Consider the following 27,111-nt stretch of genomic DNA (forward strand, 5'->3'; position numbering starts at 1 on the left):
ACTCCTCTGTCTCTGTGTCTCTGTGTCTCTGTCAGTCTGTCTCTGAGAGAGCTGACCAAGTTCCCTCCTGTGCCTCTCTGCTTGACTGTCTTGGGGAGGTGGAGGGAGCCGAAGTGGTTTTTTTGTTGTTGTTTTGGGGTTTTTTTATATTTATTAAGTACAAATGTGCCACTCTGAACTAAGCGCTGAGGGAGATGCAAGCCACTCAGGCTGGACCCAGTCCATATCCCATGGGGGGCTTGCCGTCTCTCTCTCCATGCTTACAGACGAGGCCCACCGAGGCACAGGGGAAGGGAAGTGACTTGCCCAAGGCCACACAGCAGATACGTGGTAGAGCCGGAATGAGAACGCAGATCCTTCTGACGCCCAGGCTCTTTCCTCTGGTTCCTTCCCTCTGTCCGGGGAGCCGAGAGAGAGCTGACCCGGTTCCCTCCGTCTCTCTGTGTGTCGGTGTGTCCGTCTCTGGGCGTCTCTGTGCGTGTGCATCTCCGTGTGCCTGTGGGCAGAGGGAGCTGACCAGGTTCTCTGTCTGTTTGTTGCAGTGTTCCTCATTTCTGGAGGGCAAGAAAGCGGGTAAGTGTGGCTACTGCCAATCGATATTCATACGTGGCAGGAGGGAGGGAGAGTGGGAGGGGAGGAGGGAGGAGGTGCCGGTGCTGGGGTCAACCTGAGACGCCAGGGTGTGGGTGCCCGTGCCAGGGCTGTGGCCGGGGAGGGTGGTCCGGGGTGCCAGGGTGCCAATACTGGGGACAACCCGAGGTGCCGGAGTGCTGGGATGGTGCCAGGCCTGTGGCCGGGGATGATGATCTGGGTTGCTGGGGTTGCCGGGGCTGTGGCCAGGGACGGTTTTCCGCAGTGCCGGGGTACCAAGGACGCCCCGAGATGCCGGAGTGTTGTCGGTGCCAGTAATAGAGGGGTGCCAGGGTGCTGGGAACAACCCAAGGTGCCCGAGTGCCAAGGTGTGGGTGCCGGGGTTGACGTCAGGGCTGTGACGGGGGATGAGGGTGCCGGGGTGCCGCTGCTGGGGCCAACCCCAGGTGCTGGGGTGGCGGGGCCGGGACTGTCGCCCAGAGTTTTGGGGTGCCAGAGTGCCAGGGATGATCCCGGGGCCGGGGTTAGGGAGCCAGGACCCAGCGGAGGGCAGCCCGTGGGGTCCGAGCCCGGAACCCCGGGGGTTCGGTCCAAACCACCTGGAAGGGGCAGAGAGGGATGAACCAGGGGCAGCGTGGCCTAGTGGAAAGAATCCGGGCCTGGAACTCACCAGGTCATGGGTTCTAATCCCAGCTCTGCCTCTTGTCTGCTCTGTGACCTTGGGCAAGTCCCGTCACTGCTCTGGGCCTCAGTGACCTCATCTGGACAGTGGGGATGGAGACTGTGAGCTCCACATGGGGCAGGGACTGGGTCCAACACGATTCGCTTGGATCCATCCCAGCACTTAGTACATAATAAGCACTTAATAAATACCACAATTATGATGATTTTTAGTCCAAACCACCTGACGGGGACTGAGTGGGACGAAGCGGGAGTTTGGGCCAAACCACCAGAGAGGGACTGAGGGGGTGTGAGCCAGGGACTGTGTCCAACCTGATTAGCTTGTATCTACCCCAGTGCTCAGTTCAGGGTCTGACTCACAGGAAATGCTTAACAAAGCAGCCCGGTGTAAGGGATAGAGCACGGGCCAGGGAGTCAGAAAGTCATGAGTTCTGATCCCGGCTCCGCCACTTGTCTGCCGTGTGGCCGCTTTCCTTCTCTGTGCCTCAGTTACCCTATCTGAAAGGGGGATGGAGACTGTGAGCCCGATGCGAGACAGGGAATGCGTCCGGTCCGATTCGTTTGTAACCACCCTAATGCTTAGTACAGTGCCTGGCACGTAGTAAACGCTTAACAAGTACCATTATTATTATTATTACTAAAAAAAGAGAAAGTAGGCAGATAAAAATGGAGACCACAGTACAGTGTCTGAAGCTGATGGTGAGGAGGTCTGGTCTGATGTGGAGGGAGATGGGCATCCAGCGCTTAGAACAGTGCTTGGCACATAGTAAGCGCTTAACAAATGCCATTATTATTATCCTCTGGGAGGATCTGAGGAGCAGAGAGAGGCGCTGACCAGCATTTCTGGAAGGGCATCCAGGCAACAGCGAGAAGAACGGACACTGCGCTGCCTAGGAACCGGAGGACCTGGCTCCTAATTCTGCCTCCACTGCTTGTCTGCTGTGTGACCTTGGACAAGCTACTTCACTTCTCTGGGCTTCAGTTTCCTCATCTGTAAAAGGAAGATTAATTCCTCCTCCTTCCAGGACTGCAAGTCCCATGCGGGACAGGGACTCTGTCCAACCTGATTCATGGGTATCTACCCCAGTGTTTAGAACAGTACTTGACACAAAGGAAGTGCTTAACAAATATAATAATAATAATAATAATAGTATTTGTTGAGCACTTACTATGTGTCAAGCACTATTCTAAGCACCGAGGTACATACAAGTTTATCAGATTGGACACAACCCTGTCCCACACGGGAATCACAGTCTTAATCCCCTCCTTACAGATGAGGGAGCTGAGGCACAGAGAAGTCAAGAGGTAGTAAGAATAAAAATAAAACGGTGAGGGGAGAGGCTGGAGGCAGGGAGGCCAGCGGAGAAGCTGATAAGAGACCTAATCATGCCTGGACCAGGGCCTGACTCGAGGGGCAACTCAAGGGGAGAGAAAAGGGTGGGCCCAGCAACGTTTTGGTTGGGCAAGATTCAGCTGTGTATTGGATGGTTGGGTTGAATAGCGTTGAGGAGTTGAGGGAGGCCATGGGCTCCAAGGCCAGTCTGGTTGGGCCGCTTAGAGAGGAGGGGAGGCTAGAATGGAGGGAGAAGATAGGGGAGGAGGAGGAGAAGGGAGAGAGGGAAGGAAAAGGAAGGAGAGGAGGTGAGAAATGGGAGAAGGGGAAGAAACGAGACAAGGGGAGAGGGGAGAAAAAAGGGGAGGATAAGGAGAGAGAGAAGGGGAAGAAATGAGACTAGGGGAAAGGAGAGAAGAAGGGGAGAAAAAAGAAGGAGAGAAGGGGAAGAAATGAGACCAGGAGAGAGGGGGAAAGGTGATGAAAATGAGGGAGGGGAGAAAAAGGGAAAGAAAGCAAGAAATGGGAGAAGGGGAAGAAATGAGACAAGGGGAGAGTGGAGAAGAAAGGGGAGGGAAAAGAAGGAAGAAAGAAAATAAGGGAGAGGAAAAGGAGGGAGAGAAAGAAAATGAGGGAGAGAAGAAAAAGGAGGGAGAGAAAGAAAAGGAGAGAAGGAAAAGGAGGGAGAGAAGGGGAGAAAGGAGAGAAGGGGAAGAAACGAGACAAAGGTAGAGAGGAGAAGAAAGGAGAGGAAAGGGAAAAGTGAGAGAAGGGAGAGAGGGAGAAGGAGGAGGAGAAGAAAGGGAAGGAAAGGGAAAAGTGAGAGAAAGAGGGAGGAGAAGGGGGTAGGAAGGGAGGGGAAGAGGATGGGAGGGAAGTGGGAGAAGGAGGGGAGTTGGAGAGTTGGAGGGAGAGATATAAATCTCGCTGGAGCTGAGGACCCCGGGCTGTTTCGGGCTCAGCCCCCCGGATCCCAAGGCTCCCCGGACTCCTAACAGCAGCCCAGGCAAAAACACCCCACAAAGTTGGGAATGAGTTCAACAGCGCTGAGAAGCGTGCTTTGATCTCAGGGGGTGGGTGGGTGCGGGGGGCTGTGTGTGTCTGTGCCTGTCTGGTTCCAGACTGTCATAATAATAATGATGATGGTATTTGTTAAGTGCTTACTATGTGCAAAGCACTGTCCTAAGCGCTGGGGCAGATACAAGGTGATCAGGTTGGCCCACGTGGGGCTCACAGTCTTAATGCCCATTTTATAGATGAGGTCACTGAGGCACAGAGACGTGAAGTGACTTGCTCACAGTCACACAGCTGACAAGCGGCGGAGCCGGGATTAGAACCCACGACCTCTGACTCCCCAGCGCGGCCCGTTGCCACTGAGCCACGCTGCTTCTCTGTAGACTGTCAGCTCTTTGTGGGCAGGGAATGTGTCTGTTATTGTTCTACTGTCCTCTCCCAAGCGCTTGGCCCAGTGCTCTGCACACAGTAATCGCTCGATAGATACGATTGACTGATCGTAGGCAGGGTCAAAATGGTCTAATCCTGACTCCGCCACTTACCTGCTCTGCAGCCTTGGGCAAATCGCTTCACTTCTCGGGGCCTCAGTTCCCTCATCAATAAAATGGGGATGAAGGCTGTGAGCACCACGCGGGACAGGGGTTGTGTCCACCCTGATCTGATGGTTTCCGCCTCAGCGCCTGGCACATAGAGCTTAACGGAGACCACAGTTATTATTATTACTGTTGTTATTATTGTTATCATTACTTATTATAAGTATCCGTGCATCCAGGTCTGTGCATGCGTGTATGTAGGCATATGTACATGGTTTGGGGGAGAGGCCTTGGGGGGTGGGACCTCGGGGCGGGGGGCTTTCTTCCCCAGAATTTCATGGAGATCTTACCAACATGGGGGGACCCCTTCCATCCCTCCCACATGGAACCCCTGAATTGGCTCGGTTCTTTCCGTGGGGCAGGGGGCCACACCAGATTCAGGGAATGTGTCTGTTTATTCATCCGTTCCTTCCTCTTTATAATAATGTTGGTATTTGTTAAGCGCTTACTATGTGCAGAGCACTGTTCTAAGCGCTGGGGGGAGATACAGGGTCATCAGGCTGTCCCACGTGAGGCTCACAGTTAATCCCCATTTTACAGATGAGGTCACTGAGGCCCAGAGAAGTGAAGTGACTTGCCCACAGTCACCCGGCTGACTAGTGGCAGAGCCGGGATTCGAACCCATGACCGCTGACTCCCAAGCCCGGGCTCTTTCCACTCTTGCACCGCCCTGTGTGCAGAGCACTGTACTAAGCGCTTAGGGACATTCCCTGCCCACAGTGAGCTCGCAGTCTGGAGTGGGGGACACTGAGGTCAATCTGTTTATTGTTCTAGTGTCCTCTCCCAAGCGCTCAGTACAGTGCTCTGCACACGGTAAGCGCTGGATAAATACGATTGGCTGACTGACCGAATGAATGACCTCCAAAGGCCCTCCCGGCTGGGGGTCTCGGCATCCCTGGGGGAGGTTCCGGGTTTGGAGGGGTGCCAGACCCCTCTCTCCCCCTTTTCTTCGCTCCCTGGGGGGCGGCTCTCAGGAAGGAACGCATTCCTCATCTGGGAAGGCCGGGAGCTTGGGAACGGCAGCTGGTTTCCCTGCAGGAGGCCGGGGCCCGGCTGGGGGACGAGGGGGGCCAGATGTGCAGGCTGAACCCTAACCCTAACCTTAATCCCTGCCGCTGACATCAGGCTTGGAACACCACCAGCTTCCTCCGGGAGAGACGGCTACAGGGTTCAGGCCGGGGGTAGCCGGGACCCCAAGAAGCCTTCCCGTCCAGTCCCCCGCCTCAGTGAATATCACACTCTCCATCTCCCCCCGTTAGACTGTGAGCCCGTCATTGAGCAGGGATTGTCTCCATCTGTTGCCGTATTGTCCATCCAAGCGCTTAGTACGGTGCTCTGCACATAGTAAGCGCTCAATAAATACTATTGAATGAATGACCGAATGAAAGATTTTCTAGAAAGAGCATGGCCTAGATGGAGCACGGGCCTGGGCGTCAGAAGGACCTTGGGGGGCAAGTCACGTCGCTTCTCTGGGCCTCAGTTACCTCATCTGTCAAATGGGGATTAAGACCGTGAGCCCCATATGGGACACGAACTCTGTCCAACCTGATTATTTTGTATCTACCCCAGGGCTTAGAACAGTGCTTGACACATAGTAAGCTCTAACGAATCCCATCATCATCATCCACCCCAGCCCTCCACCAGTCTTGGGCTGGCATCTAACTCTGACTCTAATGCCGACCTTCTCACCGTGCCTCGATCTCGTCCATCTCGCATCCGACCTCTCATTCATTCAATCATTCAGTAGTATTTATTGAGCGCTTACTATGTGCAGAGCACTGTACTAAGCGTTTGGAATGGACAAATCGGCAACAGATAGAGACGGTCCCTGCCCTTTGACGGGCTTACGGTCTCATCGGGGGAGACGGGCAGACGAGAACGATGGCGATAGATAGAGTCGAGGGGAAGAACATCTCGTAAAAACAATGGCAAATTAATAGAATCAGGGTGATGTACATCTCATTAAACAAAATAAATAGGGTGATGAAGATATATACGGTCGAGCGGACGAGTACGGTGCCGAGGGGGTGGGACGGGAGAGGGGGAAGAGGAGAGGGAAAGGGGGGAGAAGAGGGTTTAGCTGCGGAGAGGTGAAGGGGGGGTGATAGAGGGAGCAGAGGGAAAAAGGGAGGAGCTCAGTCTGGGAAGGCCTCTTGGAGGAGGTGAGCTTTAAGTAGGGATTTGAAGAGGGGAAGAGAATTAGATTGTCGGAGGTGAGGAGGGAGGGCGTTCTGGGACCCCGGGAGGACGTGGCCCAGGGGTCGACGGCGGGATAGGCGAGACCGAGGGACGGTGAGGAGGTGGGCGGCGGAGGAGCGGAGCACTGGCCCGGAACGCCCTCCCTCCTCATATCTGACAATGACCCTCTCTTCTTTCAAAACCTCCCTAAAGGCCCATCTCCTCCAAGAGGCCTTCCCTGATTCAGCCCTCCTTTCCTCTTCTCTCCCTCCCTTCTGCATCACCCAGATTTGTTCCCTTTACTCATCCCCCCGCCCCCCCAGTCCCAGCACTTTAGGTCCCTCTCTGTCATTTATTTATTTCTAGTAACGTCTGCTTCCCCCTCTAGACGGTGAGCTCCTTGTGGGCAGGGAATGTGTCTGTTTATTGTTCAGTCGTTCTCTCCCAAGCGCTTAGTACAGTGCTCTGCACTCAGTAAGTGCTCTAGCGCTTAGAACAGTCCTTGGCACAAAGGTTGTCCCGCGTGGGGCTCACAGTCTTAATCCCCATTTTATAGATGAGGTAACTGAGGCACAGAGAAGTGAAGCGGCTTGCCCAAAGCGGAGCTGGGATTAGAACCCACGAACTCTGACTCATTCATTCGTTCATTCAATCGTATTTATTGAGCGCTTACGGCGTGCAGAGCACTGCCCTAAGCGCTTGGAAAGTACAGTTCGGCAACAGACAGAGACAATCCCTAACCAACAACGGGCTCACGGTCTAGAAGGGGCAGACAGACAACAAAGCGAAACAAGTCGACAGGCATCAGTAGCATCAATATAAATAAATAGAACTATAGATATAGGCACATCATTAATAAAATAAATAGAATAATGAATATGTACAAATATATAGAAGTGCTGTGGGGCGGGGAGGGGGGTAGAGCAGAGGGAGGGAGTCGGAGCGATGGGGAGGGGAAGAGGAGCAGAGGAAAAGGGGGGCTCAGTCTGGGAAGGCCTCCTGGAGGAGGGGAGCTCTCAGTAGGGTTTTGAAGAGGGGAAGAGAGCAAGACTCTCAAGCCCACGCACTTTCCACTAAGCCACACTGAAGTTTGTCCACCCTAGAGCCGGGACCCCCAGGCCTCACAACTTTTCCCGCTCAGAAAAGTACCTGGCACATAGTGAGCGCTTACCAATGCCATTTAAAAAATCCCATAATTATTAAACACTTAACTTCTCTGCGCCTCAGTTTCCTCATCTGTAAAATGGGGATTAAGACTGTGAGCCTCACGTGGGACAACCTGAGGCCCCTGTATCTACCCCAGCGCTTAGAACAGTGCTCCGCACATAGTAAGCGCTGAACAAATACCAACATTATTATTATTATTATTATTATTAATAAATACGACTGACTGAATGAAAAAATATAACGATTGTTGGGAACAATCTGGGAGGGGGGCAGCGTGGCGTAGTGGATAGCGCCCGGGCCTGGGAATCAGAAGGTCGTGGATTCTTATCCCGGCTCCACCCTTGCCTGCTGCGTGACCTTGGGCAAGTAGCTTCACTTCTCTGGGCCTCAGTTCCCTCATCTGTCGAATGGGTACAGAGACCGTGAACCCCACAGGGGACAGGGACCGTGTCCAGACAGATTTACTTGAATCCACCCCAGTGCTCAGTACAGTGCTTGGGACATAGTAAGTGCTTAACATACATCATAATTACTATTTTTATAAGCGGTGTGGGGCTGGGAGCAGGGGATGAATAAAGGGAACAAGTCAAGGCAGCGTAGAAGGGAGTGGGAGAAGAGGAAAGTAGGGCTTAGTTAGGGAAGCCTTCTTGGAGGAGGGGTCCCAGACCCTGCCCAAGGCTGGCTAAGCAGAGAACACCCCCGCCCAGGAGCCAGGGAGGGGACGGGGTTTGCCCATTTCACAGACGGATGCAGCTGTTCGTGGCACAGCCCTGAGCTAAGCCACTGGTGGAGGTCGGGTTTAAAAATAAATAATAATACATTCATTCATTTAATCGTACTGATTGAGCCCTTACAGTGTGCAAAGCACTGTATTAAGCGGTTGGGAGAGTACAATATAATAATAATAGTAATAATTATGGCGGAATTTCTTAAGCTCTTACTATGTGCCAGTCACCGTACTGAGCACTGGGGTGGATCCACGCAAATCAGGCCCTGGGTCATGTGGGGCTCACGGTCTCAATCCCCATTTTACAGAGGAGGGAACCGAGGCCCAGAGAAGTGAAGTGATTTGCCCAAGGTCACCCAGCAGACAAGGGGCAGAGCAGGGATTAGAACCCGTGACCTCCTGACTCCCCGATGGAGCCACTGAGTCCCAGAAATTCAGCTACTCGGGGCACAGCCTTAATCTAAAACATGGTGGGGGTTGGAGTTTATTGATAATCATAATAATAATAATGGTATTTAAGTGCTAACTACATGCCAAGCACTGTTCTAAACGTTGGGGTAAATACAAGGTCATCAGGTTGTCCCATGTGGGGCTGGCAGTCTTCATCCCCATTTTACAGATGAGGTCACTGAGGCGCAGAGAAGTTAAGCGGCTTGCCCAGGGTCACACAGCAGTTAAGTGGCGGAGCCGGGATTGGAACCCACCTCCTCTGGCTCCCAGGCTTGAGCTCTTTCCCCTGAGCCACGCCGCTGTTAAGCACTTAGTAGGTGCCAGGCACTCTACTAAGAGTTTGGGGTAGATACAAGTTAATTGACTTGGACACAGTGGGTTGAGGGGCTACTGAGGAGGAGACCCTAAGATGGGCATCCATCCATCAATCAGCGGTATTTATTGAGCGTTTACTATGTGCAGAACACTGTTCTAAGCACTTGGGAGAGAACCGTGCAACGGGATGACCCCACAGGGTGCAAACTGGCCATCCCCTGAAATCACATGAGTGTTTGGCGGGGGGGGCTCAGCTCCCCTCCCTGAGGAAGGGTCTGCTCTTCCCCCCGGCCTGGACATAATAATGTTGGTATTTGTTAAGCGCTTACTAGGTGCCGAGCACTGTTCTAAGCACTGGGGGAGCTACAGGGTAATCAGGTTGTCCCACGTGGGGCTCACACACTTTTAATCCCTATTTTACAGATGAGGGAACCGAGGCACAGAGAACTTAAGTGACTTGCCCACAGTCACACAGCCGACAAGTGGCAGAGCCGGGAGTCGAACTCATGACCTCTGACTCCGAAGCCCAGGCTCTTTCCACTGAGCCACGTTGCTTCTCCCTGGCTCCAATAACAAATAATGGCATTTGTTAAGCGCTTACTATGTGCAAAGCACTGTTCTAAGCGCTGGGGGGATAACAAGGTGATCAGGTTGGCCCACGTGGGGCTCACAGTCTTCATCCCCATTTTACAGATGAGGTCACTGAGGCACAGAGAAGTTAAGTGAGTTGCCCAAAGTCACACAGCTGACAAGCGGCGGAGCCGGCATTAGAACCCGTGACCTCTGACTCCTAAGCCCGCGCTCTTTCCACTGAGCCACGCTGCTTCCCTTCTTACCCCAGCAGGGAGCTGTGGGGGCGAGGGCCCGGGGCAAGTCCACCTTCACAGAGAAGCAGCGTGGCTTTGTGGGTAGAGCCGGGCCCTGGGTTCTAATCCTGACCCCGCCACCCGTCTGCCGGGTGACCTTGGCCATGCATTCGTTCAGTAGCTTTTATTGAGCCCTTACTGTGTGCAGAGCACTGTACTAAGCGCTTGGGAGAGGACGCTATAACAATAAACAGGCACGTTCCCAGCCCACAGGCGCTTACTTCACTTCTCTGGGCCTCGGTTTCCTCGTGTGTAAAATGAGGATGAAGATGGTGGGCCCCAAGTGGGACGAGGACTGTCCAACCTGATTAGGTTGTCTCTACCCCAGTGCTTAGAACAGTGCCGGGCACATAGTAAACGTTTAACAAATGTCATTTAAAAAATAAAAGATCACCAGAGGTGGGGCCAGGGGGTGTCGGTGGGCGACCTGAGACCAAAGCCCCCTCCCCATCCCTGGCCCCCTTAAGACACCTCAGTCCCTGCCCTCCCCCCACCTGCGGGGAGAAGCAGCATGGTGTAGTGGTTAGAGCCCGGGTCTGGGAGTCAGAAGGTCATGGGTTCTAATCCCGGCTCTGCCTCTTGACTGCTGTGTGACCTTGGGCAAATCGCCTCACCTCTCTGGGCCTCAGTTACCTCAGCAGTGAAAAATGGGGATTAAGAGTGTGAGCCCCATGTGGGACAGGGGCTGTGTCCAACCTGGTTAACTTGTACCTACCCCAGTAAGCGCTTAAGCACCATAATTATTATTAATTATTATTATTACAGCTGATCCTTTTGCCCCATTAGTGGAAGGAACTGGCCCCCAAACCCTAAACCCTCCAACCCCCCGGCTATCGTGTGGCAAACGTCAGGTTGACCAGCCGTAGCCTCGAACTCCTCCGGCGGATCTGTTCCCCAAGGAGCTTGCTGGGTGGCCTGGGACAAGTCGCTCGGCTACTCTGTGCCTCAGTTTCCTCCGTGAAAGGATCCGCATGAGTCAGTGGAGAGAGCCCGGGCCTAGGAGTCAGAAGGAACTGGGTTCTAATCTCGCTTCCACCGCTTGCATGCTGAGTGATCTTGGGCAAGTGATGCAGCGTGGCTTAGTGGCAAGAGCCCGGGCTTGGGAGTCAGAGGACGTGGGTTCTAATCCTGCCTCCGCCACTTGTCTCCTTTGTGACCTCGGGCAAGTCACTTTACTTCTCTGGGCCTCAGTTCCCTCATCTATAAAATGGGGATTAAGACTGTGAGCCCTACGTGGGCCAACCTGATTGTCTCGTATCTACCTCAACACTTAGAACAGTGCTTGGCATATAGTAAGTGCTTAAGAGATATCATCGTTATTATTCTCTGGACCTCAGTTACCTCATCTGTAAAATGTGGATTAAGACTGTGAACCCCATGCGGAACGGGGACTGTATCTGACCCCATTAATTTATATCTGCTCCAGCGCTCAGAACAGTCCTTGGTTTACAGAAGTGCTTAACAAACACCATTATCATTATTATTAGGAAGGGACGAGGATGGGGAGACGTTTGGGGAGAAGTGGGAACTCTAGACTGTAAGCTTGTTATGGCCAGGGAATGCATCTGTTTATTATTATATTATACTCTCCCAAGCGCAGTACAGTGCTCAGCACACAAGAAGCTTACAGTCTTCCCATACGTAAACACGCACACTCACCACACCCCATACATTCACACCTATGTTCATACACCCTTACATACATCCCCATAGAGCCCCCCCTCCCCCCACAAATATACACAAACACAGGCATACACACATGCAAGGGAACATGCACCCAATCAGATGTGTGCACACACACGCACACACCTGGCACTGGACTGCCCACTGCTCTTTAGCCATTTGTTATAAGCTGCGAATCGCTCGGGGTCTGTGTCGCTGCCCCGTTTACAGAGGGGGTGGGGAGGGGATGGGGAGGGAGAGATGAAGAAGGGGAGGGAGAGGAGGAGGAGGAGAATGAAGGAAAAGGAAGAGGAGAAGAATGAAGGGAAAGGAAGAGGAGGAGGAGAGGAGGAGGAAGAGGAGAAGTAGGAGGAGAAGGAGGAGGAGAAAAAAGGAAGATGAGGATGAAAATGAGGAGGAAGAGAAAGTGGAGAAGGAGGAAAATGAGGAGGAAGAGGAGGAGGAAGAGGAGGAGGAGGAGGGAGAGAGGAAGAGGAGGAGGGCCCTCAGCCTCTCCCTTCTGAGGGACTCCAGGATCACATATGTGTATATGCATCATGCATGTGCGTGTGTCCATGTCTTTGTGTGTGTGTGTGAGTGGGTGTGTGCGTGTGTTTCTGTTTGGGTGTTTCTGCTGCCTGGACCTTCCCCCTGCCCTCCTGCCCCCCCACCCTCCCAGCCCCTGCGTCCTGGAACCTAGTTTTCCAGACTTGCTTCCTGCCGTCTCCGCTCTCAGGGAGACGAATGGAAAATTCTTCCCGTCTCCTCCCTCGTCTGGGGACAGTTCCCTGCCTCTTCCCAGCTGCCTCCCTCCAAGGGCAGGGGCAGGGCCCGGGACACTGGGGGAGAGGGGCAGGGGGTGGGACATTGGGGGGGGGGGGAAGCTGGCCCCCCACCCCCGCCGGGGCCTGGAAAGCTTAGCCGAAGTCCCGTCGGGCCTGGTCTCGGGGGCGGGCAGGAAGGAAAGAAGAGCTTTTGTGGGCAGCCACAGCGGCCGGGTGGGGGGTCGCAGAGCCTGCAGCTGCCCCTTCCCCTCCCCCAGAAAGGAGCTGGTGGGCGTGGGTCGGGTTTCAGAGGTTCAGAGCCGCCGGGTCGGGGTGCCAGCTGCGGGGTGGGCATCGAGCAGGGGGGCGCCAAGTCAGAGGAGCCGCCCTGCAGCTGCTACTGCCGCTCTGCTGAGGACGGGGGGCCCACTAGGCCTCGGCCCTGGGCAGCCGGGGGCCGGAGGGCTGGGGGAACCCGGGGGCTGGGGGTGCAGGAGGCTGGGGGAGCCAGGAACTGGAGGAGCCAGGATCTGGGGGAGCCAGGGTCTGGGGAGGCAGGGATCTGGGGGGCTGGAGGAGCAGGAGTCGGGGTCTGGGGGAACCGGAGGCTGGGGGAGACCGGGGTAGCGAGGGGTGGGGGAGCAGGAGGGTTCAGGGGGCCGGAGTAGCGGGGGCTGGGGGAGCCGGGGGGCTGGGGGAGCAGGGGTCTAGGGGTTTGGAGTAGCAGGGGTCTGGGGAGCTGAGGTTTGAGGGAGTGAGAGTCTGGGGGGCTGGAGGAGCAGGGGTCTGGGGAAGTGGAGTCTGGAGGAACAAGGGCCTGGGGGGTTGGAGGAGCAGGGGTCTGAGGGAGCAGAGTCTGAGGGAGCAAGGCCTGGGAGGATGGAAGAGCAGGGGTCTGGGGGAGTGAAAGTCTGGGGGGCTGGAGGAGCAGGGGTCTGGGGAACAAGGGCCTGGGGGGCTGGAAGAGCAGGGGTCCGGAAAGCTGGGGTCTGGGGGAGTGAGAGTCTGGGGGGCTGGAGGAGCCAAAATCTGGGGGAGTGAGAGTCCGGGGGGCTGGAGGAACAGGGGTCTGGGGGGATGGAGGAGCAGGGGCCTGGGGAGCTGGGGTCTAGGGGAGTGAAAGTCTGGGGGGCTGGAGAAGCAGGGGTCTGAGAAGCTGGGGTCTGGGGGAGTGAGAGTCTGGGGGGTGGAGGGGCAGGGGTCTGGGGGAGCAGGGGCCTGGGGGGCTGGAGGAGTAGGTGTCTGGGGGAACAAGGGCCTGGGGGGCTGGAAGAGCAGGGGTCTAGGGGTCTGGGGAGCTGGGGTTTGGGGGAGTGAGAGTCTGGGGGGCTGGAGGAGCAGGGGTCTGGGGGAACAAGGGCCTGGGGGACTGGAAGAACAGGGGTCTGGGGGAGTGAGAGTCTGGGGGGCTGGAGGAGCAGGGGCCTGGGGAGCTGGGGTCTGGGGGAGTGAAAGTCTGGGGGACTGGAGGAGCAGGGGTCTAGGGGAGCAGGGGCCTGGGAGGCCGGAGGAGCAGGGGTCTGGGGGAGCAGGGATCCGGGAAGCTGGGGTCTGGGGGAGTGAGAGTCTGGGGGACTGGGGGAGCTGAAATCTGGGCGAGTGAGAGTCGGGGCGGCTGGAGGAGCAGGGGTCTGGGGAAGTTGGAGTCTGGGGGCCTGAAAGAGCAGGGGTCTGGGGGTCTGGGGGAGCTGGGGACTGGAGGAGCCGGAGGCTGGGGAAGTGGGGCTGGGGTAGCAGGGGGTCTGGCATAGTGGACAACTCGGGGAGCCAGGGGCAGGGGATGCTCTGGACAGGGGCATGGTGTAATGGGTAGAGCCTGGGGCTGGCAGTTAGAGGTCCTGGGTTCTAATCCTGCCCCCACCACTTGTCTGCAGTGGGACCTCGAGCGCGTCACTTCACTTTTATGAGTCTCAGTTCCCTCATCTGTAAAACGGGGGTGGAGCCTGGGAGCCCCACGTGAGACGGGGAGTGTGTCCAACCCGACTCGCTTGCCTCCACCCCGGCGCTCAGTAAAGAGCCTGGCACGTAATAAGCGCTTAGCAAATCCCACTATTATTAGGGGAGGCCCAGGGGCGGAGGAGCCAGTCAAGCGTGTTTATTGAGCGCTGGCCGTGTACTCAGCGCTGGGGAGAGCGCTGTTACCGATTTGTCCATTCCAAGCGCTTAGTACAGTGCTCTGCACATAGTAAGCGCTCAATAAATACTATTGTAGCGTGGCTCAGTGGAAGGAGCCCGGGCTTGGGAGTCAGAGGTCATGGGTTCAAATCCCGGCTCGGCCACTTGTCAGCTGTGTGACTGTGGGCGAGTCACTTCACTTCTCTGTGCCTCAGTTACCTCATCTGTGAAAGGGGATTAAGACTGTGAGCCCCAGGTGGGACGGCCTGATCACCTTGCATCCCCCAGCGCTTAGAAGCAGCGTGGCGCAGTGGAAAGAGCACGGGCTTTGGAGTCAGGGCTCATGAGTTCGAATCCCAGCTCTGCCACTTGTCGGCTGGGTGACTGTGGGCAAGTCACTTCACTTCTCTGTGCCTCAGTTCCCTCATCTGTAAAATGGGGATTAAGACTGTGAGCCCCACGTGGGACGACCTGATTCCCCTGTGTTTACCCCAGGCGCTTAGAACAGTGCTCTGCACATAGTAAGCGCTTAACAAATACCAACATTATCATTATTATTATTAGAACAGTGCTTTGCACATAGTAAGCGCTTAGCAAATACCACCATTATTATTATTATTGAATGAATGACAAGGGAAGAGTCTCATTCCCTGCTCAAAACGAGTTTAGGAGGGTGGAGAGGGTGGCAGGGAGGCGGAGGTTCGCACGGCGGGGCGGGCTTTCCAGCCTTTCGCCTTAAAACGCCCCCTTCGTCGTCTTATAACGCCCTCGCGTCTCCTATAACGCGACCCGCCCCGCCCTTCCCGCCCCCGGACTACGCGAGCCGGTTTCCCGCCCTCTGATTGGCTGAGGCCGGGAGGCGGGGGTTCGCCCCGCCCCCCGCCGATATGGGCGTGGCCAGGGGGCAGCCTCGTCTCCGATTGGTCGGGAGGCTCCAGGGGGCGGGGCTGGCCGCCCTCTCCTCCCCCCCCCCGCGGGCGCCCCCCGCTGGGGGCAGGGGGAGGTGTCAGACGCGCGCCCAGCACCCCTGCCAGGCGCCCGCAGCTCCAGCTCGGACCCCCGGGTAAGGGGAGGACTGGGTTTAAGGGGGGAGGGTCTCCGGGGGGGCAGGATCTGATCTGGATTGTGGGCGGGGGGCCCAGCGGGGAGGACTGGATTTAGGGGGGAGGATCTCCGGGGGGGGGCAGGATCTGATCTGGACTGTGGGCGGGGGGCTCAGCGGGGAGGACTGGATTTAAGGGGGAGGGTCTTCTGGGGGGGGCAGGAGCCGGTGGGGTTTAGGGGCGGGGGGCCCAGCGGGGAAGACTGGATTTAAGGGGGGAGGGTCTCCTGGGGGGGCAGGAGCCGGTGGGGTTTAGGGGCGGGGGGCCCAGCGGGGAGGACTGGATTTTAAGGGTGAGGGTCTCCTGGGGGAACACGGATCTGATCTGGACTTGGGGGGGGGGCTCTGCGGGGAGGCCTGGATTTAGGGAGGAGGGTCTCCTGGGGGGGCAGGATCTGGTTTGTGGGCGGGGGGCTCAGCAGGGAGGACTGGATTTAGGGGGGAGGGTCTTCTGGGGGGGCAGGAGCCGGGGGGGTTTAGGGGCGGGGGGCCCAGCGGGGAGGACTGGATTTAAGGGTGAGGGTCTCCTGGGGAGGCAGGATCTGATCTGGACAGTGGGCGGGGGGTTCAGCGGGGAGGCCTGGATTAGGGGCGGGGGGCTCCAAGAGGGAGGAATCCGGTGTGGTTAAGGGGCGGGGTGGTCTCATCGGGGAGACCTGCATTTAGGGGTGAGGGTCTCCTGGGGGGGGGGGGCGGATCTGATCTGGACTGTGTTCGGGGGGTCTCATCGGGGAGGCCTGGATTTGGGGGTGAGGGTCTCCGGGGGAGGGGACGCACAGGATCTGATCTGGACAGTGGGCGGGGAGACCTGGATTTGGGGGTGAGGGTCTCCGGGGGTGGGGGGACAGGATCTGATCCGGACTATGGGCGGGGGGCTCAGAGGGGAGGCCTGGATTAGGGGTGGGGGGCTCGGGGGGGGGGATTTAGTCCGGACTGGGGCCGCGGGTGTCAAGGTTCCCGCCCCGGGGGAAGCCCCCGCCGGCCTGCCGAGAAACGGCCGGGAAATTCCGCGTCCGCAGCCCCCTCCCCCCTTCTCCCGGGCTGTGTGACCCCGGCCCGGCTCCTGGCCCTCTCTGGTCCCCGTGGCCGTGGAGCGCATTGCTCAGCCTTAATAATAATGTTGGTAAATGTTAAGCGCTCACTATGTGCCCAGCGCTATCAGGTGGTCCCACGTGAGGCTCACAATCCTCATCCCCATTTTCCAGATGAGGTCACTGAGGGCCAGAGAAGGGAAGCGACTTGCCCACGGTCACCCAGCTAAGTGGCAGAGGCGGGATTCGAACCCGTGACCTCTGACTCCCAAGCCCGGGCTCTTCTCCTAGCAACGGAAGCGGGGCAGGGATGGGGGTCTCCGGTCTCCCATGAGACCCCCCCCCACCCAGGGCAGAGCCCCTCTTAACTCCCTGCTGGGGGCGGGAGGACAGAGGGGGGCGTCCATCACAGCTGGGGCTATTTCCAAACCGTCTCCCCTTCTCACCTTCACCCCTGCCTCCCTTCCAGTGTGGCCTGGGTTCTAATCCTGCCGCCGCCACTTGTCTTCTGGGTGACCTTGGACGAGTCACTTCACTTTTCGTGTCCTCCGCTCTCCCCCCTTCTTGGACCCGGTCCCCCGTGCGGGACGGCGTCGGACCTAATTCGCTCCCATCTACCCCAGCGCTTAGAACAGCGTTTGACACCTACTTCGGGAAGCAGCGTGGCTCAGTGGAAAGAGGCCGGGCTTGGGAGTCAGAGGTCATGGGTTCGAATCCCGGCTCTGCCACTCGTCAGCTGGGTGACTGGGGGCAAGTCACTTCACTTCTCTGGGCCTCAGTCACCTCATCTGGAAAATGGGGATTAAGACTGAGCCTCGCGTGGGACAACCTGATGACCCAGCGTCTAGCGCATAGTAAGCGCTTAACAAATACCAACAGTATTATTATTAGTAAGCGCTTAATACCGTAAACAAATAGGGGGCTGAGGAGTGTGGTGGTGTCGTGTGGGACTCTGTGCCTCAGTTCCCTCATCTGTAAAATGGGGATTAAGACTGTGAGCCCCACGTGGGACGACCTGATTCCCCTGTGTCTACCCCAGCGCTTAGAACAGTGCTCTGCACATGGTAAGCGCTTAACAAATAGCAACATTATTATTATTATTATATACATGACTTGTGTGGGGGGTTGAGTGTGTTGTGTGTGTGTGTGTGTTGTATTTCTCCCTATGGTGATTTTGTGTTTCCGTGGTTTCACCGCTCCTTATCGGGACCCCACCCTTTATCCCAAGCGTTGAGTACAGTGCCCCCAGTAAGCGCTCAATAAATACAATTGAACGGATGAATTCTTAGACTGCGACCGGGGGGCCCTGACTGCCCCTGCAGCTGCGTAGCTTTTCCCGGCGCTCAGTACAGTGTTGTGCCCACTCAGTAAACGCTTTAATGCTATTACTTCTGGGCGTGTACCATGTAGGCTTGTGTGTGGTGGGGGTGTTTGTGGCGGGGGGGGGGGGGTTGTGATGTGTGAGGGTGTGTGAGAACTCAAACAACTCACCCCGTCCTACCTTATCTCCTCCTCCTCCTCGTTATGGTATTTGTTAAGCGCCTACTTTGTGCCAGGCACTGTTCTACTCCAGCCCAGCCCGCACACTTCGCTCCTCTGACGCCAATCTGCTCGCTGCGCCTCCATCTTGGATTTGTGTCCTTCATTTATAATGATAATAAAGTTGGTATTTGTTAAGCGCTCACTAGGTGCAGAACACTGTTCTAAGCGCTGGGGGAGATGCAGCATCATCAGGTTGTCCCACGTGAGGCTCCCAGTCTTAATCCCCATTTTACAGATGAGGTAACTGAGGTACAGAGGAGTTCAGTGACTTGCTCACAGTCACACGGCTGACAAGGGGCAGAGCCGGGATTCGAACCCGTGACCTCTGACTCCCAAGCCCGGGCTTTTCCACTGAGCCACGCTGATGTATCCCCCTCCCTCGTCCCCACCGCGCTTGTGTCCGCATCCGGGATTAATTTATTTATATTAAAGTCCGTCTCCCCTTCCAGACCGTAAGGCCGTCGCGGGAGGTGGGGGGACGCGTCTCCCGACTCTGTTGTAGTGTATTCTCCCGATCGCTTAGTACAGTGCTCTGCAGACATAAGTGCTCGGTAAAGATGGATGCTCGAGGGCGTTTGTGCGTATGGGGGGCCGGGGGTCAGGGTGTGGGATGTGTGAGGGCCGTGGTGGTGCGGCCCAGCGGGGAGAGTCCGGGCCTGGGAGTCAGAGGACCTTGGCCTAACCCTGTCTCGGCCGCTTCCCCGCTGTGTGACCTTGGGTGAGTCACTTCCCTCCTCTGTGCCTCTGTTTTCTCATCCGTAAAACGGGGGTTCCACACCCATCCTCCCTCCCCCGAAGACTGAGTCCCCGATTGTTCATTCATTCATTCAATAGTATGGAGTCAGAGGTCTCCGGTACAGAGTCAGAGGAGTTAGAGAAGCAGCGTGGCTCAGTGGAAAGAGCACGGGCTTTGGAGTCAGAGTTCGTGGGTTCGAATCCTGGCTCGGCCACTTGTCTGCTGTGTGACTTTGGGCAAGTCACTTAACTTCTCTGTGCCTCAGTTACCTCATCTGTAAAATGGGGATTAAGACTGTGAGCCCCCAAGTGGGACAACCTGATTCCCCTGTGTCTACCCCAGCGCTTAGAACAGTGCTCGGCACATAGTAAGCGCTTAACAAATACCAACATTATTATTATTATTATTAGGTCATGAGTTCGAATCCCAGCTCTGCCACTTGTCAGCTGGGTGACTGTGGGCAAGTCACTTCACTTCTCTGGGCCTCAGTGACCTCATCTGTAAAATGGTGAGAGCCTCACGTGGGACGACCTGATGACCCTGTATCTCCCCCAGCGCTTAGAACAGTGCTCGGCACATAGTAAGCGCTTAACAAATACTAACATTATTATTAGTAGTAGTATTTATTGAGCGCTTACTATGTGCAGAGCACTGTACTAAGCGCTTGGAATGGACAAAACAGATAGAGACGGTCCCTGCCCTTTGACGGGCTTACGGTCTAATCGAGGGAGACGTACAGACAAGAACAATGGCAATAAATAGAATCAAGAAAAAAATAAAATTTTATTGAGATGTTCTTCCACCCCAGCGCCTAGCGCAGTGTTTGGCTCATAGAAAGTGCTTGGTCCCAGCTCTGCCACTTGTCCGCTTGTGGGGCACTGGGCAGGTTTACTTCATTTCTCTGGGCCTTGGTTTTCATGTCCGTAAAATGGGTCTCTGATTCCCGTTCTCCCTCCGCTGTTGGCTGAGTCCCTGATTGCATTGCAAGCGCCCCAGTGCTTAGCACAGCACCTGGATCGTGGTAAATGCTTCATCCCGGCTCCGCCATTTGTCTGCGCTGCGACTTTGGGCGAGTTACTTCTCTTCTCCCTGCCTCAGTTTTCTCATCTGTCAAATGGGGATTAAGATGTTGAGCCCCACGTGGGACATGGACCCGATGAGCTTGAATCCTCCCCAGTGCCCGGCACGTAATAAGCTCTTATCAAATATCATTTAAAAACAAATACCACAGCGATAATTCATTCGGTCGTATTTATTGAGCGCTTACTGTGTACAGAGCACTGTACTGAGCGCTTGGAAGGGGACAGGACGGACACTTTCTCTGCCCACGACGAGTTTACGGTCTAGAGGGGGTGAGAAAGACATCAGTATTCATCATTATTGGGGCAGATAGTAGCCCCCTCCCCTCCTGGCAGAAGCACGGGGGGAGGGGGCGACGACTGGGAGGAGGAGACCCCCCAGAAGAGCGGGATTCGAACGCAAGTTCGACGACTGGGAGGAGGAGACCCCCAGAAGTTCGGGGGGATTCGAACTCGAGCTCCAGGCCAGATTCCAATGCCCTCACGGGTGTCAAGATGGGGTTCAGGAGCCCCTCACGTGTCAGCCCCCTCTGGGGGTGGGGGGCGTTGGAGTAGCCCCCCGTTTGTCCGGCGGCGGCCCGGGCCTCGGGAAACTCTGGCCGTCCGGAGAGCCCCGGAGTCTCCCCCCAGAAGGGCGGTGGCGGGGTGTGGGTTCGATTGTCCGGGCGGCGTGAGTGGTCGGGGGTCCCGGGGGTCCCCGGTGTTCAGCGGAGAGGGCAGCCTGAGGGCCGGTGCAGGGGCTGGCGGGGAGGGGGCCTGTTGAGTGCTCAGGGGCTACCCCCTCCCCGCCACTTGTCTGCTGTGTGACCTTGGACAAGTCACCTCACTTCTCCGCGCCTCCGTGACCTCATCTGGAAAATGGGGATGGAGACCGTGAGCCCCACGTGGGGCAGGATCCACCCTAGTGCTTAGTACAGTGCCTGGCACGTAGTAAGCGCTTAACAGATACCATGATTATTATTATTGTGGTGGTCTCAGGGGGCAGGGGTCCCCAGTTAAGAATAATAATAATGTTGGTATTTGTTAAGTGCTTACTATGTGCAGAGCACTGTTCTAAGCGCTGGGGGAGATCCAGGGTCATCGGGTTGTCCCCCGTGAGGCTCCCAGTTAATTCCCATTTTACAGATGAGGTCACCGAGGCCCAGAGAAGTGAAGTGACTTGCCCACAGTCACCCAGCTGACGAGCGGCAGAGCCGGGATTCGAACTCACGACCTCCGACTCCCAAGCCCGGGCTTTTTCCACTGAGCCACGCTGCTTCCTAGCAAGGGGGCAGATCGAGCTACAGTGCAGGGGCCGTTGGGGCCGGGGAGAGGGGGCCCGTCCTGATCCTGGGGGCGGGGGTCCCCGCTGCCTCGAGAGAGGGCAACTGGAGGCTCAGAGCGAGGGCCAGGTGCCGAGGGCTGGGGGGAGGAAGAACAGCTGCGCGGCCTCGGCGGAAAGAACACGAGCCTGGGAGTCGGAAAGATCTGGGTTCTAATCCCGGCTCCGCCACCTGTCTCCTGGGTGACCCCGGGGCAAGTCACTTCACTCCTCTGTGCCTCGGTTCCCTCATCTGTAAAATGGAGATCGAATCTGGGAGCAGCATGGCTCAGTGGAAAGAGCGCAGGCTTTGGAGTCAGAGGTCATGGGTTCGAATCCCGGCTCGGCCACTTGTCAGCTGTGTGACTGTGGGCGAGTCACTTCACTTCTCTGTGCCTCAGTTCCCTCATCTGGAAAATGGGGATTAAGAGTGTGAACCCCACGTGGGACAACCTGATTCCCCTGGGTCTACCCCAGCGCTTAGAACAGTGCTCGGCACATAGTAAGCGCTTAACAAATACCAACATTATTATTATTAGACACGAGCTTAGTCTGATACCCCCTCCTACCACCCATGCCCATCCCCCCCCGACCTCAGTTTCCCCGCCCGGGCAACAAGAGCATAAGGTCGTCCTCTCTTCCCCAAGCTCCGCGGCGGGCTGGGGGCTTGGGTTAGGACTCCTGGCTCCCTCATCCCTCCCCGCGGAGAGGAAACAGGAAGCAGGAAGGCGGCGTGGCTTTCCCAGGATGTCAGATAATCGGCCTTGCCCCGCTCGCCTGCTCACGGCCACTTCCTCCCTCGTGCTAGAGGAAACCCCGCTGTCTCCCCGACTCCCTCCCGGGTCCGGGGAGGACGCGTCCGGCTAGGCCCGGAATCCGGCACCCCCAAAACCCTCGCCGGCCCCCACCTCTCCCCGCCGGCCACCGACCCTCTGCCGGCCCTTCGCTCTCCCCGCTGGTCAGACCGACAGTCCGGCACCGGCTACTACTGGTGATCACTGTGGTTTTGAAGCGCTTGCTATGTGCCAGGCACTGTACTAAGCGCTGGGGTAGAGGCCAGATAAGATGGACGCAGACCCAGTTCCACACGGGGCCAAGGGGAAGGAGATTTCACCCCCGTTTTACAGATGAGGAAAGCAACGAGGTCACACAACGGGAAAGCAACGAGGCCGGAATTAGAACCGGAATTCGAATTTAATCTTTCTATTAAAGTGATAAATTAGAACCCGGGCCAGACCCCGTCTCTTTCCACGAGGCCGTGCTGTTTCTCTTCTGTATGAAGAGCACTGTGCTGACTGCCGAGGAGCGTCGGCAGACGTGACCCCTACCCTCCAGGATCTGACAGCATAGTCTGCTCTGTGCGGAGCACTGTACCGAACGCTTGGCGAGGGCAGTAGAATTAGGAGACGAGACCCCTGCCCTCAGAGAGCCGACAGTGTAGCAGGGGAAATAGTACAGTATTTTCCAACCCGGGCAGCGAGGAGGAATTCCTCCGAGGGCGAGTTGCTGAGGGGGCGCTGGGTCAGGAGATTTCAGTCAGTCAATCAATCAATCAATTCATGAATCAGTAGTCTTTCTTCAGTCCTGACTGGGCAGAGGGGTGGCTTGGGGAGTGGGGGGCGGTCCTGGAGGCCGGGGGGGAGGCCACTGAAAAAGGGGGACGTCTGTCTAACTCCTGCTGGGTCTGCATCTGGGGGACCCTCCCACCCCCCAAAAAAACCCAAACACACACACCGAGACCTAGAGCTGGTCCCGCCTCTGTCCCTCCGACCGACCGAGGGGGGTAAACGATTGAGTTGCCCCGTCCCCGCTGCCTGAAGGTCACCTCCAGGCCCCTGCTGGCCCGGCCTGGCCGCTCTTAAAGGGGCAGCGTCCAACCCGAGCCTTGGGCCCCGCCAGGGGGGCAGGGAGGCCTGGTCCAACCTCTGCCCATTGGCTCGCCGGGCCTCCGCCCTCGCCCCGTGGGCCCGTTGGCCGGCTGGGGTCCCGAGTGCGGGCGGCCAGCGGGGTCACCCCTACCCGGGCTGGCTCTGGGACCGAGGATCTGGGGGAAGGACGGGGGTGGGGGCGGAAGGGATGGACGGATGGGCTGAAAGGTGGACAGACCGACTCGCTCCAGACTGTGACGTTCTTGTGGACCCCACAGTAATAAAATGGAATTTAAGCACTTGCTACGGGCCAAGCACTGTTCTAAGTACCCTGTTAGGTACAAGGTCATCGGGTCGTCCCACGTGGGGCTTCATCCCCCTTTTCCAGACGAGGTGACTGAGGCCCAGAGAAGTGAAGCGCCTTGCCCAAGGTCACGCAGCAGACGAGTGGCGGAGCCGGGATTAGAACCCACGTCCTCTGACTCCCAAGACCGGGCTCTTTCTGCTAAGCCCCGCTGCCTCTCGTTATTGTTGCCTCGTATTTTCCCAGGCGCCCGGCACAGTGCTCTGCACACAGTAAGCACTTAATAAATGCGATCGAACGAAGATGGGCTGGCGGGAGGACCGGTGGGCCGACAGGTGGGCTGGCGGGCTTGACTGACAGGTGGACGGTTGGATGGACAGGCCGGTGATGAACATTAGACGGAGGGACTCCGAGCGGGTGTGTGAGAGAAGATATTTCGGGGAGTCTCGCAGATAAGGGTGTCTCTTTGAAGGGAACATCTCTCCCCGACGGGGTGTCTCTCTGGGAGAGGGATGTCTCTGAGGTGGGGGGGGTCTCTGGGATGGCGTGTCTCTAATAACACTAATATTAATAACAAATGTGCTATCTGTTAGATTCCTCCGCTCCGTCGTATTTACTGAGCGCTTTACTGTGTGAGCGCTTGGCAAAGATCAATACGGCCCACAACGAGCTTACAGGCTAGACGTCAGTACAAATAAATAAAATTAAAGATGTGTCCTTACGGTGTGCCAAGCACTGTACTAAACGCTAGATAAGGTAATCAGGTCAGACCCAGTTCCTGTCCCGCGTGAGACTCACATTTATTTCTGTTGATGCCCGTTTACTTGTTTCGAAGTCCGGCTCCCCCTTTCTAGACCGTAAAGCCGGCGTGGGCAGGGATTGTCTCTCTTTATCGCTTGTACTGTCCAAGCGCTTAGCACAGTCCTCTGCACACAGTGAGCGCTCAATAAATACGATTGAATGAATGAATGAACGAACAGGGGGTGGAGGACAAGTATTTCATCCCCGTTTGACAGATGGGGAAACGGAGAAGTGAAATGACTTGCCCCAGGTCACGCGGCAGGCAAGTGGTGGAGCCGGGATTAGAACCCAGGATTCCCAGCCCTCCGCTGCTTCCGCTTGGCCTCGCTGCTTAAATCGCGGTGCCTCTCCCTGGATATTTTCTTCTTTTTTTCTGTTCTGTTGTTTTTATTTTTCTGGGAGGGGGATCCGTAGGTCTGGAGTGTCTGGGTTGGGGGAGAGTCTCTGGTGTAGAGGATCTCCGTGACGGGATGTATTTCCGGGGTGGAGGTCTTGATGGGGTACATGTCTGGTGGGGGGTCTTGGCGGGGCACTTGACTATGACGGGGTCTTAATAATAATCGTAAAAATAATGGTGTTTGTTAAGTACGTGCCAAACACTGTTCTAAGCGCTGGGATAGATCCGAAGCAATCAGGTGAGAGGCAGTCCCTATCCCACATCCTGCGGGTCGACGGTTGGGGGTCTCGGTGATTGGGATAGGTTTCAGTCTGGGGGGGGGGTCTTTTGGGCAGAGACCGTGCCCTGAGAGATCTCCCCCTCTTCCTCGGGGGCGGTCCGGGGCAGAGACTGGGGTTGGGGTGGGCTGGGGCGGAGATATGAGGTCCAGAGAGGTTCGGCGACTTACCCGAGGTCACACAGCAGGCGCGTGGCAGAACCCTGCGTCTGAGCTCTGAGCCGCGGGGAAGGGGCGGTGGAGAGGGACGAGACCCCCGGCCCCCGGCCCCAGCCACGACTCTCTGCCTCTGTCTACGTCTGTGACTACCTCTGAGTCTCTGAATAATAATAATCATAATGTTGGTATTTGTTAAGCACTTACTATGTGCCAAGCACTGTTCTAAGCGCTGGGGTAGATGCAAGGTCATCAGGTTGTCCCAAATAGGGCTCACAGTCTTCATCCCCAGTTTACAGATGAGGTCACTGAGGCACAGAGAAGTGAAGCGGCTTGCCCACGGTCACACAGCTGACAAGCGGAGGAGGCGGGATTAGAACCCATGACCTCTGACTCCCAAGCCCGGGCTCTTTCCACTGAGCCACGCTGCTTCTGAATCTCCCTCTGCCATGCTCTCTGTCTCTCTGCATCTGAGTATCTCTTCGTCTCGATGAGTCTCCGTCTAAATCTCTCCGCTTTTTGGAGGAAAGTGCCTCCCAGAGTCTGACTTGAGTCCCTCCTGCTGTAGGCCCGCCCCATTCTCTCTCAGGCCGCCCTCAAGGAGTGGATAGAGCACGGGTCTGGGCGTCAGGAGGTCGTGGGTTCTAATCCTGGCTCTGCCTCACATCTGCTGCGTGACGTGGGGTGAGTCACTTCACTCTGGCTCCGTGGAAAGAACACGGGCTTGGGAGTCAGAGGTCATGGGTTCGAATGCCGGCTCTGCCACTTGTCAGCTGGGTGACTGGGGGCAAGTCACTTCACTTCTCTGTGCCTCAGTTACCTCATCTGTAAAATGGGAATTAAGACTGTGAGCCTCACGTGGGACGACCTGATTACCCTGTGTCTACCCCAGCGCTTAGAACAGTGCTCTGCACATAGTAAGCGCTCAACAAATACCGACATTATTATTATTATTATTATTCTCGGGGCCTCGGTTACCTCCTCTGGAAAATGGGGGTGGAGATAGTGAGCCCCATATGGGCCAGGGCCTGCGTCCAATCTGACGGGGAAGCAGCGCGGCTCAGTGGAAAGAGCCCGGGCTTGGGAGTCGGAGGTCGTGGGTTCGAATCCCGGCTCCGCCGCTTGCCAGCTGTGTGACTTTGGGCGAGTCACTTCACTTAGAGAAGCTGCGTGGCTCAGTGGAAAGAGCCCGGGCTTGGGTTCGACTACCACTTGTCAGCTGTGTGGCTGTGGGCAAGTCACTTAACTTCTCTGTGCCTCAGTTACCTCATCTGTCAAATGGGGATCAAGACTTCTCTGTGCCTCAGTAACGTCATCCGTAAAACAGGGATGAACACCGTGAGCCCCACGTGGGCCAACCCGATCACCTTGTGTCCCCCCCAGCGCTTTGAACAGTGCTTTGCATATAGTAAGCGCTTAATAAATACCATTATTATTTGCTGGGCACATAGTAAGCGCTTAACACATGCCACAGTTATTATTAGGGGGAGACCCCAGTCCTGAAGAACGTCCGTCTGTCTCCCCCGTAAGCCCGTCAGTGGGCAGGGATGGTCTCTGTCTGTTGCCGAATTGTCCATTCCAAGTGCTTAGTACAGTGCTCTGCACATAGTGAGCGCTCAGTGAGTGAATGAAAGCCCCCAGCCGCTTCCCTGGGTTTCATCTCCGCAGCGCCGGGAAAGAAAGATCCCGGGAAGGGGGGGGATGGGGACACGCTGGGAAGGCTGGCTCTTCCCAGCCTCCGGCCTCAACTTCCTCCCCTCCCAACCCCCCCAAAAAGGCCCGGGTGGGAGGGAGGGGGCGGACCCACTTCCTGATGCCGGATCAAAGGAACAGGAAGTGTCTGAGGGAAGTGTCTCCCACCCAGTGGGCTAAAATTAGGCGGGAAGCGGGAGAGGGGGAGAATTGTCCCCCACCCCACCCCCTTAACCCTTGGGTGGGGACGAAGCCACGCATGCAGGAAGAGACACGGGGTGTGTGGGTATGTCATATGGAGAAGCAGCGAGGCTCAGTGGAAAGAGCCCGGGCTTGGGAGTCGGAGGTCATGGGTTCGAATCCCGGCTCG

General features: G+C 56.6%; 1 protein-coding gene across 2 annotated transcripts in view; it reads left to right on the top strand.

The window, feature by feature from the left end:
- The first annotated feature begins 519 nt into the window (after positions 1–519).
- Positions 520–27,111, top strand: part of STARD8 (StAR related lipid transfer domain containing 8) — a 59,416-nt gene continuing 32,824 nt past the window's right edge. Inside the window, exon 1 of one of the 2 annotated variants that reach the window (XM_029067766.2) lies at positions 520–573. The gene's annotated coding sequence lies outside the window, so the exon portion shown is untranslated. Of the gene's footprint in view, positions 574–15,450; positions 15,520–27,111 lie in introns of those variants that run through there. The other variant, XM_029067769.1, reaches the window with a different exon arrangement.

The sequence above is a fragment of the Ornithorhynchus anatinus genome, chromosome 6 (genome assembly GCF_004115215.2).
Source record: "Ornithorhynchus anatinus isolate Pmale09 chromosome 6, mOrnAna1.pri.v4, whole genome shotgun sequence".
Lineage (NCBI taxonomy): Eukaryota > Metazoa > Chordata > Mammalia > Monotremata > Ornithorhynchidae > Ornithorhynchus > Ornithorhynchus anatinus.